This window comes from Uloborus diversus, chromosome 9, assembly GCF_026930045.1.
Source record: "Uloborus diversus isolate 005 chromosome 9, Udiv.v.3.1, whole genome shotgun sequence".
Taxonomy (NCBI): domain Eukaryota; kingdom Metazoa; phylum Arthropoda; class Arachnida; order Araneae; family Uloboridae; genus Uloborus; species Uloborus diversus.
The window spans coordinates 146,146,350-146,159,312 of record NC_072739.1 but is presented as its reverse complement, the minus strand read 5'-3'; positions in this window follow the sequence as shown (position 1 = coordinate 146,159,312).

Sequence of the window (12,963 nt, the reverse complement as noted above, 5' to 3'; positions counted from 1 at the left end):
ATTGAGGAAGCGAGAAGCAAAGGGATGTAAGTGGAAATTTTCAAGTTTTGAGTAAAACGCGTTTAAAGATAACTTCCTAGGTAGGCTTTCATTTACACCCAAACCTGTTTTTATGCGGTGAATAGGGACCGCGTAAAAAAATTGCTCGAAACTTCACTAGTAGCTATAAAAAGTCGATTACCGCAACCCAGGTAAGAAATATTTTTTTTCATGCGGTGGATAGGAACCCTCATAAAAAAAGTCTCACATAGAAAATAACCCAAAAACGTGCAAAATAACTAGGTAGGAATTGCTTATCTTTAAAACAAGTGAATAACCCAAGTGATGATAATTTTTCCCGAATAAGGAAATCTCTGGGAGGTCACAGTGACTTCCCATCGGGGTGCTTATGCCGTCAATTGAAGGTACTAATTCGCCTTCGTTTTAAAAATAAGTTCGTCAATTGAGTCATAATCTGACTGAAATTTTCATATATCGCACAAAAAAATGCGCACAAAAATAATCGCTCAGGTACGCTTCATTGAAAAGTGTCTCTAAATCATGCTGTATACCTACCAGGGCTACTAGTACCATCTCTTGCCCCAAGAAAGAGGAGAGGTTCACTTACCATTTGTACTGGTTATCTCCACTTTTTTAATTTTTCCAACTACATCCCTTTGCTTCTCACTGCCTCATTTTTATCTGCTACTAGAGGCTCGACTTGAACTAGTTCGGGTTTAAAAAACTGCCTCAATTGTTTCCGGAGTACAGTTAACTTTCCTTTATCGAGGTTAATTCTTTACCGCGACAACTGAATTTCCGCGAAGTAGGATTCTGTATTTATATACCGAATATTTTCCTAATTAGAGCTCATGAAACTTATTTTACGACAACTCAAATAGGTTTCTAACACAGTTAGAGCCCCCTAAACATGAAACAGCATCCTTTGCCACCATTACATTTGTATTACTTAATATATTGCACAAAATTAGATGAAACATATATCACATTGTTAATCATTGAGAAATAAACTACACACACACACACACATGAAGTTCTTACAATCTATTTTCTAATCTATGAAAATAGCTCAACTTGTTCGATGATGAATTAATTGCCAGTTAGTGACCGTATCAGCCCCCGTTCTTCCTCTCTACATTTTTTCTCAATAAAGGTATTAAGTATACACCGTATACAACTTGCAAATCTAGTACATTGTTGAACACCATTTATAGATGCATTTACATCCCCTAGTAATAATACAGTGATTTATACTTTCCAGTTATAGCGTTTAACGGTTAAAATGAGAGAGCGATTCCCTTCACTTTCTTTTGTGATTTTATACCACCACTCCCTCAACTAGTACAACTACACGCCTCAGAAGAGCTTAGCTTATTTAAAAAGACATGCATTGTTATTCGTTTATAGGAAAAGGTTTACACGAGCGCGTGCAAAAGGCTAGTTACTGAATTTGAAAAAAAAAAAAAAAAAACTGAAAAAACCGCGAAGTAGTGAAGCCGCGAAAGCTGAAGCGCGAAGTAGCGAGGAATGACTGTACTTTAATGATATTAATATGCAGCTGAAAGATGTTTACTTTCGCTACTAGTCATCTCGTTAGACTAAATGTTTTTTAGTTAAGCCGATAAAAAACCTTTTGTAAATAATGATAGTTCTTCATTGAAAAAAAAAGTGAATTTCAAATGAATAAAAAAAGTTTATATTAATGAATTGCAATTTTTGTTTTGAACTATAACTATAGTGATTGCACAGAATTAACATTATCGTTAGTAAGATAGACTTTTGCTTATTATTTGCCTTATTTTGATTACATTTTTAGAATTTTAAGAGACAATTACCATTAGAAAAACCTGTTTCGTATTTTATCATTATTTTAAACCGATCTCATTAAGTTTCTGTGATATTCACTTATGTTGTTAAAGCACCAATTGTTTTTCTTTCCTTTCATTAAGAGTTAAAAGCAAGCAAAAATTGTTTTTATACTTCAACATTGTTCAGACAAAATTAGAATCTTAATTAAAAAAAAGAAATTAATTAATTCGTAATGTAAGAAGGACTTTACATTTTATAAACAGTTGAGCACAAAGTGAATCTTTTAAAATGGAAAAAGAGAGATCAGAAGGAGATTTTTTCAAACTGTAATGACGTTGTTTTTAAAATGAAGAGTTATTTATTTAATTCCAGATAATATAAATACCATTTTTTTCGTTCAATATGCTAACTTATTTATGTTAGTTATCCCATTAATTAACAGTTTAATATATTTTGAGACTAATGCCATTGTTAACTTTCGCTAAACTGTTTTGACTTGATCTCAGCTTTTGATGCATTAAATTAATTCTCACTGAATCTTATGTTCTGCTAAATATTTTCTGGTAATTACTGCTTTAAAGAAAGTATCACCAATTACTTTTGAGAATCTTGCAGTCCGTAAATGAAGCAAATAGAATTACTTAGAAGTTTGAATTAAAATTTGCGCAATAACTTGTTTAAACCATCCCTTAATTTTTTAAAAGAACGATTATTTCTTATACAGAAAAGCGCCAGTTGCGACCAACCAGTGGTCATGCATTTAGAAAATTAAACCCTTATTAATGCGTGAAATACACCACCAGCTCAGTCATTTTCAGCCGATGACTGCAGTTTCGTGCTTATTAGCACTCATCAGCCCGGCATAGGAAAGTGACTGAGCTGGAGATGGAAAACCTCTTAAGGAAGACAAGAGTGCGAAACAAACTGGTAGCTAATATAGAATTAGCAGACCAGACGAGGACTAAACTCGTCGAGGAAATGACTGAGCTGGCGGTGTATTTCACGTATTTCTGCTTTAGCCCTGGCTAATGGGCGGTAATTTACTGAATACCCTTATTAATGCTTAGAATTTCAACTTTGAAAAGTAAGAAACCTGAAAACTAATGCTTCATTTTTTTAATGATATTTGTACCCTTAGAACATGATTTTCTTCTTTATTAGAGTGGCGTACAAAAGCATTTTTTTTTTACGTTCCATTGTACAATATTGTGGCAATTAATCGAGAAATGTCTTTTTTTTTTTTCCATTTTATCACACATAAGCTTACGAAGAAGCACTCTAAATTAACTCAGATTTCAAGTGGCAGTTACTATCAAAGTAGTAGGTGTTCCTTATGGTGGTTTAAAAAATTCTTTTTCGAGTTAAAGTGCAGGACATCCCCTATTTTTTTAAGACTTACTGTAAAATTTTTAGCTTCTTACTTGAAATAAATAAAATCAGCTCTTATACCCACTACGGGCTACTTGCCGATCAATTTTTCTTTCATTCCGTTCATTATTTCTTGAGATACAGCAGTCACAATTGACGACAAAAAACGTTCTATAGCTCAATCCTCGTTTGAGTTATTGACACCAAAATTGAATCCGCACCTGTTCCTGTTGATGGCAACATATGGACCAAATTTTGTTTGATTCCGCCAGTTACTTCCTGAGGAATAGCAAGCACGCGTAACTCAAAAAACGTCCCATTGTTCCACCCCCCTTGAAGGAATTCGCGCCAAAAACCAATGGACACAAGTTCACATAGTGGCACATATGTGTACCAAATTTCGTTCGATTTCATGCGGTAGTTTTTGCTGTAGAGCGGCCACAAAAAACTGGTCACACACAGACGTAACACACACACATACACATACACACATACACACAGACAGACAGACATTTTCCAAAAATAGTCGAAATGGACTCAGCACACCTCAAAACGTTCGAATCCGTCAAAATTCGAAATTCGAAAATTTGCACGAATCCAATACTTTCTTCTATATATTAGATATAGAAGAAAGTAAAAAGGAAGTATTGTATTCGCGATTGAAAATAATCTGCGTAAAAGTGCTCCGGTCTACCTTGTACATAAATATTTCGTTACTAAATTTTTTTTCGTTCGCTGATGATTTTCAAAACCAGTTTGTAAAAATACTGAACTTCGTTTTTTCAAACAGATATTTTCTACATATCTTAAAAGCTTTATGTGAGAACATTTTTCTGTTACTCTTAAAAACATTAAAAATATATCTGTATTAAAATATGTCTGAAAGCAATTCGTGGAAACTTTGATGATTTCAAAAGTTGGAGTAACTCTCCTTAAAACAATGTTACTTTCTCAACATCTTTAAAAAATATATATATTTTAATGCTGATTTCTTCAGAACGTTCATTGTTTAACAGATATTTAAAAGTGAAACGTTGTTCGCATTTCTTTAATGCCATAAAATATTTTTTCATTAAAGACATTTTTATGATGCTATTTATTACCATCTAACACATTTTAAGTTCTTCAACTTTACAATGAGTTTTAAGCGGGCACGAAAAGAAAAATAAAAAAGAACTTTACGTATTTTTATGACTAGAAATAATTTTGAGCATTGGTTTTAGGCCTAGAAATACTTAAGTAGTTTTTCTGCGGCCATAATTTGTGAAATCCATACTAAAAAACAGATAGAATGAAGCAACGACAACATTTTTTCATAACATTACTATTAATATATTAAAGACTAGTGGTACCCGTATGGCTTTGCCCGTAGTTGAAAATTGAAAGTTCATTTGCTTCGCCTGTATATTTACAAATAATGGATAACGAATTTCTCGCCAATTGGCTATGTTCATTCGCTCTCCCATTCCACGTCATGATAATTTCGTAACTTACTTGTCCATCTTATGATAATTTTGCTCCGGAAAGTGTTCTTAAAATTGAAATAGAAAAAGAACAAAATCGACTTTGGGAAAAATCGCTTCGAGGTGCAAACCAACATGCTACAAACTAACTTTGTGCCAAATTTCATGAAAATTGGCCGAACTGTCTAGGCGCTATGCGCGTCACAGACATCCTACAGACATCCAGACATCCAGACAGAGAGACTTTGAGCTTTATTATTAGTAAAGATTTTAAGTGCAGTAACACAAAGTAAAACGAGCTGATGTGTGCATCACATGACTTCCTTTTACTCCAATTTAATGTCATTTCCCCATTATTGGCAATTTTAATGTGATTCAATTGTTTACTCTCTAAATATCACCAACAGTAGCCAAATTAAAACCAAATTTAAAAAAAAAAAAAAAATCGCCAAATTTGTCGCCTCGTTGGCGAAAAAACTTGGCGACCGAAGGACTAGTGATATATCACCAATTGTCCGACAAATTATAACACAACTTGAGTTTACATCGAAATTAACAACGCATTCCCCCCAAAAAGGGGCAAAAGAACCCCTCAGGAAAATCCGAATGCAACCAAAAGGGAAGGTGCACAACTAGACCCCACTAGGAGTCTACGTACCAAATTTCAATTTTCTAGGGCATACCGTTTTTCAGTTATTCGAGATACATACACACGTACGCACATCATGTACATACGGACGTCACGAGAAAATTCGTTGCAATTAACTCGGGGTCGTCAAAATGGATATTTCGGGTGTCTGTACGTTCCTAGGCATATATCCACGTGTGATCGGGTCGAAAAAAAACCTCAACATTCATTCGGGGGTGAGAAAAATGGAAATTAAGGCCGGTTTTTGAGAGAAATTTTTTTTCGCGAATGCAATACTTCCTTTTTTGAAAAAGGAAGTAAAAATGGGAAATAATACAGCAATAGATGAAATTTCACAATAGCTTATGCTTATGTACCTTGTTTTAATTAGTGATAGTCACTTTGGGTCACATTGTTTATTTAACATATTGAGCAAACAGCGAAGTACCTTCCATTAATTAATCTGATAGCGAAAATAGGGTTTTTCTCATAAAACAATTGCAAATCTAAGAAGACTAGAACAATTTGCGCATTTGTATGATGTTCATTTTTATCCTTTATTTGAACATAGAAGGCATCCTGAAATTCCGTGTCATCAAAAATTCTCATATTTGAAATTTTGATCTCTGTAAAAACTTTTACTTCTACTTCCTCCGTATTAAACAGCGAATGTAGTTTCAGAACCTTTTTGGGATTATTTCTATTTTTTTTTTCGATACTGTTGGGAGCAATTGACGGAAATATTAAACTAATCCATCATTTTCTGTTGCTCTGCTTGATATTCCGAACGGAATTCACTGACGCCTATGGATATTTTATTAAACCGTTAAAACTTGTGCTTTATTACATTAAAATATTTTTTCCTGATATCTAAAAAAATGTTTCCATCAGAATGTAATATTATGTTATAAGTATATATAAGTGATATGAAGATTTATCGCTATTAGATAACATTGGCTTCCTATTTGGCGACATTCTGCAATTGTAATTACAGAGTATATGCCGCCATGTTTGGTCAAAGGCACATAAAAACTATTTAGAGATATCATACATTACATTATTTTATCATTTAGATGGTCATTTTAATTGTTTTGAGTAAAACATGCCATCCAACTACATTAAATGTTCCAGTAAAACATGAAATAATCCTCCAAGTAAAAAAAAGAACCCAATCATCTTACCCGTATAGTTAAAAGACGGTCTAAAATAGCAGCTTTAAAACTCCAATTTAATTAGTTTTTCTGGAAAGCCCCCCATCCCCCTCTTCCCATCTTTACCACCAAAGACAACTTAAACGTTATTTTCAAAATATCAGCTTTAATAAATATCTGGGGGAGGTACAAGTATCCCTACAAATTGTCCGAACATAAAAAAATGGCCTAAAATTGCGTTTATTAATGCTAAAATCAAAATTTATTTTTAACTAAAAGCCACTATAATTCTATTTTTCCTATTCTATTTTTCTAGGCCCCATAAACCTATCTTTTATAGTAATAAACAGATTGTATGAAATAGTTATGTATTATTGAAATATTTCTGTAATAACTGCAGTACCCGCACGTCTTTGCCCGTAGTAGAAAATTAAAAGGTCATTTAGTTCGCTTGTATATTTACAAATAATGGTTGATGAATTTCTCGCCAATTTGCTGTATTCATTTGTTTGCCCATGTTACGGTTCCACATTTCTGTATTTTATTCGTCCACGTTGTGATAATTTTGCTCGAAAAATGTTCTTAAAATTGGAATATAAAAAGAACAAAATCGAATTTTCGAAAAATCGCTTCGAGGTGCACACCCTCATGCTACAAACTAACTTTGTGCCAAATTTCATGAAAATCTGCCGAACGGTCTAGGCGCTATGCGCGTCACAGACATCCAGACAGAGAGACTTTCACCTTTATTTTTAGTGAAGAAATTGAATCTTGCATAACCTTATACTTTTTAAGAACATTTTAAGTATCTACACTCAACTGACGCTTTCCGTCGCTTCATCCTGTCCAGCTATCTTCCCGACATTCAGCGCCCTCTGGCGCGTCTGAATTGCGCATGCGACCCTATGTTGCTATATGATTCTTAAGTTGCTATATGATTCTTCTTTATCTTTACTAATAATAAAGCTCAAAGTCTCTCTGTCAGGATGTCTAGATGTCTGGATGTCTGGATCTCTGTGACGCGCATAGCACCTAGACCGTTCGGCCGATTTTCATGAAATTTGGCAGAAAGTTAGTTTGTAGCATGGGTGGGTGCACCTCAAAGCGATTTTTCGAAAATTCGATTTTGTTATTTTTCTATTTCAATTTTAAGAACATTTTCCGGAGCAAAATTATCATAAGATGGACGAGTAAATTACGAAATTATCATGACGTGGAATGGGAGAGTGAATGAACATAGATAATTGGCGAGAAATTCATCATTCATTATTTGTAAATATACAGGCTCACCAAATGACTTTTTAATTTTCGATTACGGGCAACGCCTTGCGTGTGCCACTAGTATTACTATATAACTGACTTCCATGCACTTCTGACACGTTGTTCCGAATCACCCTGCATAGTACAACCAACCTATCTTTATCTAGCCATCGTAGTTGTAACAAAGAAAGCAATGGTTTCACAAGTGTGCCCAAATGTGACCTTTTCAAATGTGTTGACGAAACATCTGTTGCGTGGACTCGTGTGTTGGCTTACGAGGTCCAGTATCCAGAACACATTCGGAACAATTTTGAAACATTATCCTTCTGTCAGAGCATGTTCAGAACACGACATAGTGCACTTTCCCTTACTGGGATCACTTTTGCTGAAACAAAGTGTTCCAAAGTGTGCAGATTCATTTTCAGTGAATAAGAGAAGGATTATATCGTCGACTGTGTCAAAATTCAGATTCAAAGAAAAAAGGGCAGCATTACTAATATTTTAGGTCATTGATATTATCACTAGTTTCTGATAGTTATGTGCAAGTAACTAAGACTATATTTGTGTGATCATTAACTTTAAGAATTATTAAATCGTTATGCCTGAAAAATAGGTAGGATGTATTGTTTACATTTTAGCAACATTCACTTAAATGCATGCATTGATGTAAAATACGATCTTTTTACTGAAAAATGCTGCATGTTCTTTCAGGTGCTCGTCTTTTTTCTTTGAATTTAATAATAAATGCATAAACATTTAATAATTGTCAGTACTACCTGTTTTCATGCGGTGAATCATTGTAGTTTGTTTGAAACAAATGAATCTACAAATAGTTCTCATAAAAGTTATTGATAGATGAAATAGAACAAAGCTTTACTGTGCGCTCAATTTGCTGACATTCTACAATGCGTCAAACTACCCTTTATCTAAATGCAGAATAGGTAATTGTAATTGTGAATTGCAATTTACAAGTTCAAACGCAGTGATACAAGTTTTGCATAATGCTTCATCGGGATCGCTATATGTACTAGGTTGCCTTTAAATTTTCATTATTAGGTTGTATTTGCTGACAGCTGGTTTCTAGGAATAATTTTGCTTATTTCAAAGCGATTCATGAAGCACGAATTGTTAGTATTTGAAGACCGAACAGTGAACATCTGCATTAGTTAATGTTTTGAAGTTAAGGTATCAAAAGTTTATTTCTTTGTTGTTGTAAAATTGTATTGTTGACTAGAAATTGTAACTTTTTTTCCATAAATTTAATTAAAGAAAATGGCTAAAAAGCCGTTTTCTTTCTAAAGTGCTGTGTTTGTCCACTTCTTGTGGGCGTTAATTCACTGAGAGTGAGCTTTTTTTTAAATTTAAACCCCCCTCCACCCCCCGACAGGCCCGTCATTAAAGGAGTCAAAAACGGACAGTTGATCCCCCTCTCTTGATTTTAGAAATCAATGCATGCGTTAGTGGCATTCGTTGTTTTTCGAAAAAATATGCATTGAATGTAATGTATCTCCGCTGAATTTCATTTTAATCCCTTTTGCAATTGGAATAATGCATCTAGGGCTAACGGTTGCGAAAATGTTTTGTAGGTTAGACGGGAACATTCTGTATACACGCCTGGAAAAGTTTGAAATGACGAAGGTAGCTTGGTACGTCTGGTAGTTTGAAGAATTGTAATAGTTCTCCCATTAAAAATACATGTATTAATTAAAATGTTTTATTAAGGATACAAACCGAGTCATGAATAATTAGTTGTAACTATCCCAAGGAAAACCGAATTTTCGTATGGCGCATTTAAACTTATACATGATGCCATCAAATCTAAAATTAAGTTTCTTGATCCGGAAATACGAATCACCCGTTCAGTTTATGCATTCACTAATGCAAAAACAACATTTATATTTCGATCGTGAACGAAAACGAAACACTGCAAGTGAACTCGAGCAAAAAGTCGTAAAATATTTGTAGCCATTAAGAAAATTTTATGAGGCAGTCCATTATAAGATTCAAAATCACTACTTCCACAGCTTCAATTCCACTTTTATTGCGAAACCATTTTGAGAAAAAAAAAAAAAAAAAAGAAACGAACGCGGCAGCTGTATGATAATAAAGAACTATTACTTATACTTTTATGAGAGCATATTTCTCAGTGAACTGTTATTACTTTAAACTTTCATTAAAACTCAATGCTTAATATCTCTTTTGATTATTTATTTTGAAAAATGCCTAGTTTCGATTCGCTTTTAACACACGTAAATGAAATCGTTTTCAAGTTTGATTTGGCTAGAGAAATTATAATTTTTCGTGGTAACTGAGAAATAAAACGTGCAAAATTTTAATTTGAAATCAAATTGATGCTCTTAAAAACATGAACAATGATGTAAAAACACATAAACATGAAATAAAAATTGTGACTGGATTAGCGTTTCATATAAAACAGCAAAGTAATTGGGGAGAGGAAACTTAAAAGATTAATAAAAGCTGCAAAAACTTTATACGGAACATTTATCCCTTGTAAGAAACGATTTTTTAATCAAAACAGTAAGAAAGAAATTTAAATTTTCCAATAAAAACAATTTTGATGTTAACTATTTTATGCTCAAAAAACTTTAAGCATATTTGTTTAGTTTTTTGAAAAAAAAAAATTACATTTTGAAACAAAAGTAACAAGTATCTGTCAAAAACTACGTGGACCTATGATGTTAGAAACATGAATTAAGGCAGTGAGAAACACTGGGATGTAAGTGCCAAAATTAAAAATATGAAGGTAACCAGTACAAATGGTAGGTGAAGCTCCTCTGTTTTGGGGCAAGAGATAGTACTGGTAGCCCTGGTAGTGCTGCTATACAGCATGATTTAGAAACACTTTTCAAAGAAAGCATACCTAGGACCTTATCTTTAAACGCGTTTTGCTCAAAACTTTAAATTGACCACTTACATGCCTTTGCTTCTCATTGCCTCAATTAATAAAGGGTTGCTTTCTGTGTTACGTTTAGTTATACATAAAATCTGTACTTCAGAGCCAGAGGAACATAAGTCACATTATGATAATTTTACAGGAGAGAGGAAAAACTTTTTTCTGGCCTATGCAAAGGATGGGATGCACGCTTTTTTAACCCAGGTAAAAAAATTGAAAAGTATATTTTTTTTAAGAATGACGTTCACATGGCTCGATATGGAATAGGCTTCCACATACAATGCACTAATAAACAGAAAATCGTAATTTTCGGACTTGCGTCCTTCTGATTCTGAGGCACAGAAATGTTGCTCTAGCAAATTGTAAAAATCAGAAAAATAAAGTATTGCTAGTCTTTTTCTCTTTCTCTATACACACATATATACATTTTTACTACATACTTTAAGTTTTAGCAGATCTAATCCGCATACCGGACACACGTTTTACGTACGAGAAAACGCATAAAATGAGCTACAAAAAAAATTATTTTCTGGAAAAAAAGAAGAGATCCCATGCTGCTTTCTTTTTCATGATGTTTTGCGCATAGCCAGGTACCATAATATATAAAAGGTTTTTTTTCCTAGTGATGCTGTTTTGAGTTAATTGCGATCAAATAAGCAATATTTTTAAAAATTTGAAAAATATCAGGGTATTTTTCTCCTAAAAAAAATTAAACCTCAAACAAATTTTGTGCAATTTACTCTCTTCATAGTATAAACTTTCAGTATATGTTACATTTTTTTCTGTGGGTGGCTTTTTGGGGGAAATATCGCAGGTTAAACTTGCGCGAAGACGGATAAAATCCATACTTTGCGACCCCTTATCTGAAAAAAACAACAACCCCCAACCAAAATAATATGAAGTCTTTATCACTAGATACAGTACAACCAATAAATATAAACATAACCGTGAGGTGGTGTTTCTGTAAAGAGCTAAAGCGCACTGAAATGCGACTTTTAGAATTTTTCTAAAAAAGCGCTGCAAAACGTCTAACTTTGGGAATTTTTAACGAGAGAAAAAATTTTTTTGGAAGGCTAAAAATTTCAGAGTGTTCACTTCTCATGACTTACTTTGACATATAAAAAAATTAGGAAAATCAAAAATGGTCACTGCCAAAATTTCCGTTTTTTTGTCTGAATTTCAAAATAATGGCTCTTAATAACTGAAACTACACCAAACTGCTTGAATTAAGGAAAGGCAATTTATTTAAAAGAATAGCAATAAAAGCTTCCAGCCCTTTTAAGCAAACTTCGGTAAAATTCAATAGTATTGTATGATTCAGGAAATTATTGACATTTTCAAGATTAATCTATTTCAAATGAGAGTTTTCTAACTTTTTCAAAGACTTCAAAAAATCGGTAACAAATAATTTTCGCAGTTTTTCTTCAGTTCAAGAGTGTTTAGGCACTTAATTAATCAAAATAAAATTATAAGTTCAAGAAAGTCAAAGCTTGAAATTTAATATCAGTTCGGAAAGAATAGTCTGACTAGCGAATGAACACTTCAGCACAATTTCATTTTCAGATGGAATAAAAAAATATACTTAAATATGCTTAACTAAATACAAAAAAAAAAAAAAAAAAAAAAAAAAAAAAAACAGAACTTTGCAAACTCAGGTTTTTAAGGGGTTCAAATGGAAACAATGTGCCTTTATGTAACTAGTAAATGAACACCCCCAACCAGTGAAAATATACAACCTGTTTTTGTCGTTTTCTGTTTGAAACGGCATACAAGGAAGTAAATGTTGCCAGTTCCTCAACGACAAATTTTTTAACTTTTATATTTATCCGACTGCGCATAAGCGACGCAAAGGAGGTGAATGTGTTTATGAGTCTATGTATGTATGTTTACTCTTATGTGGCGTTGGAGAGGCTAAACGCCTCGGTCAGTTTTGATGATTCTTACTTCAATCGATTTGTCTTAACTTTGGGAGTGTCACTAAATGCATGACAGTTAACCATTTTCACCATATCAACAGCTAGTCGCCATATTGTCATTTCAAGATCGTGTTGCACGCTACCTGCGTGCAACAAATGCAGGTAGCGTTTTTGTGGCCTGAATTTGTGTATGAAGCCTACTAATTCAATTTTTATCTCTAACATGTTTCACTTGTTTTTGTCGTGATTCAGGGGACTGAGTTTCGTGACATGTACTTTCTTGAATGGCTTTTTTTTTATTTCGCGAGAAAGATTTGACTGACGATATTTCCGAGCTTGCGTCATCATGAATTATACAGGCTGTTTATTTTTCTGTAGTTAGACTTAAGTTCGCGCATTTCTGCTAAAGTGCAAGCATATGTAGCTTTAACCTGAGCTAGGCCTCTAGAGAGAC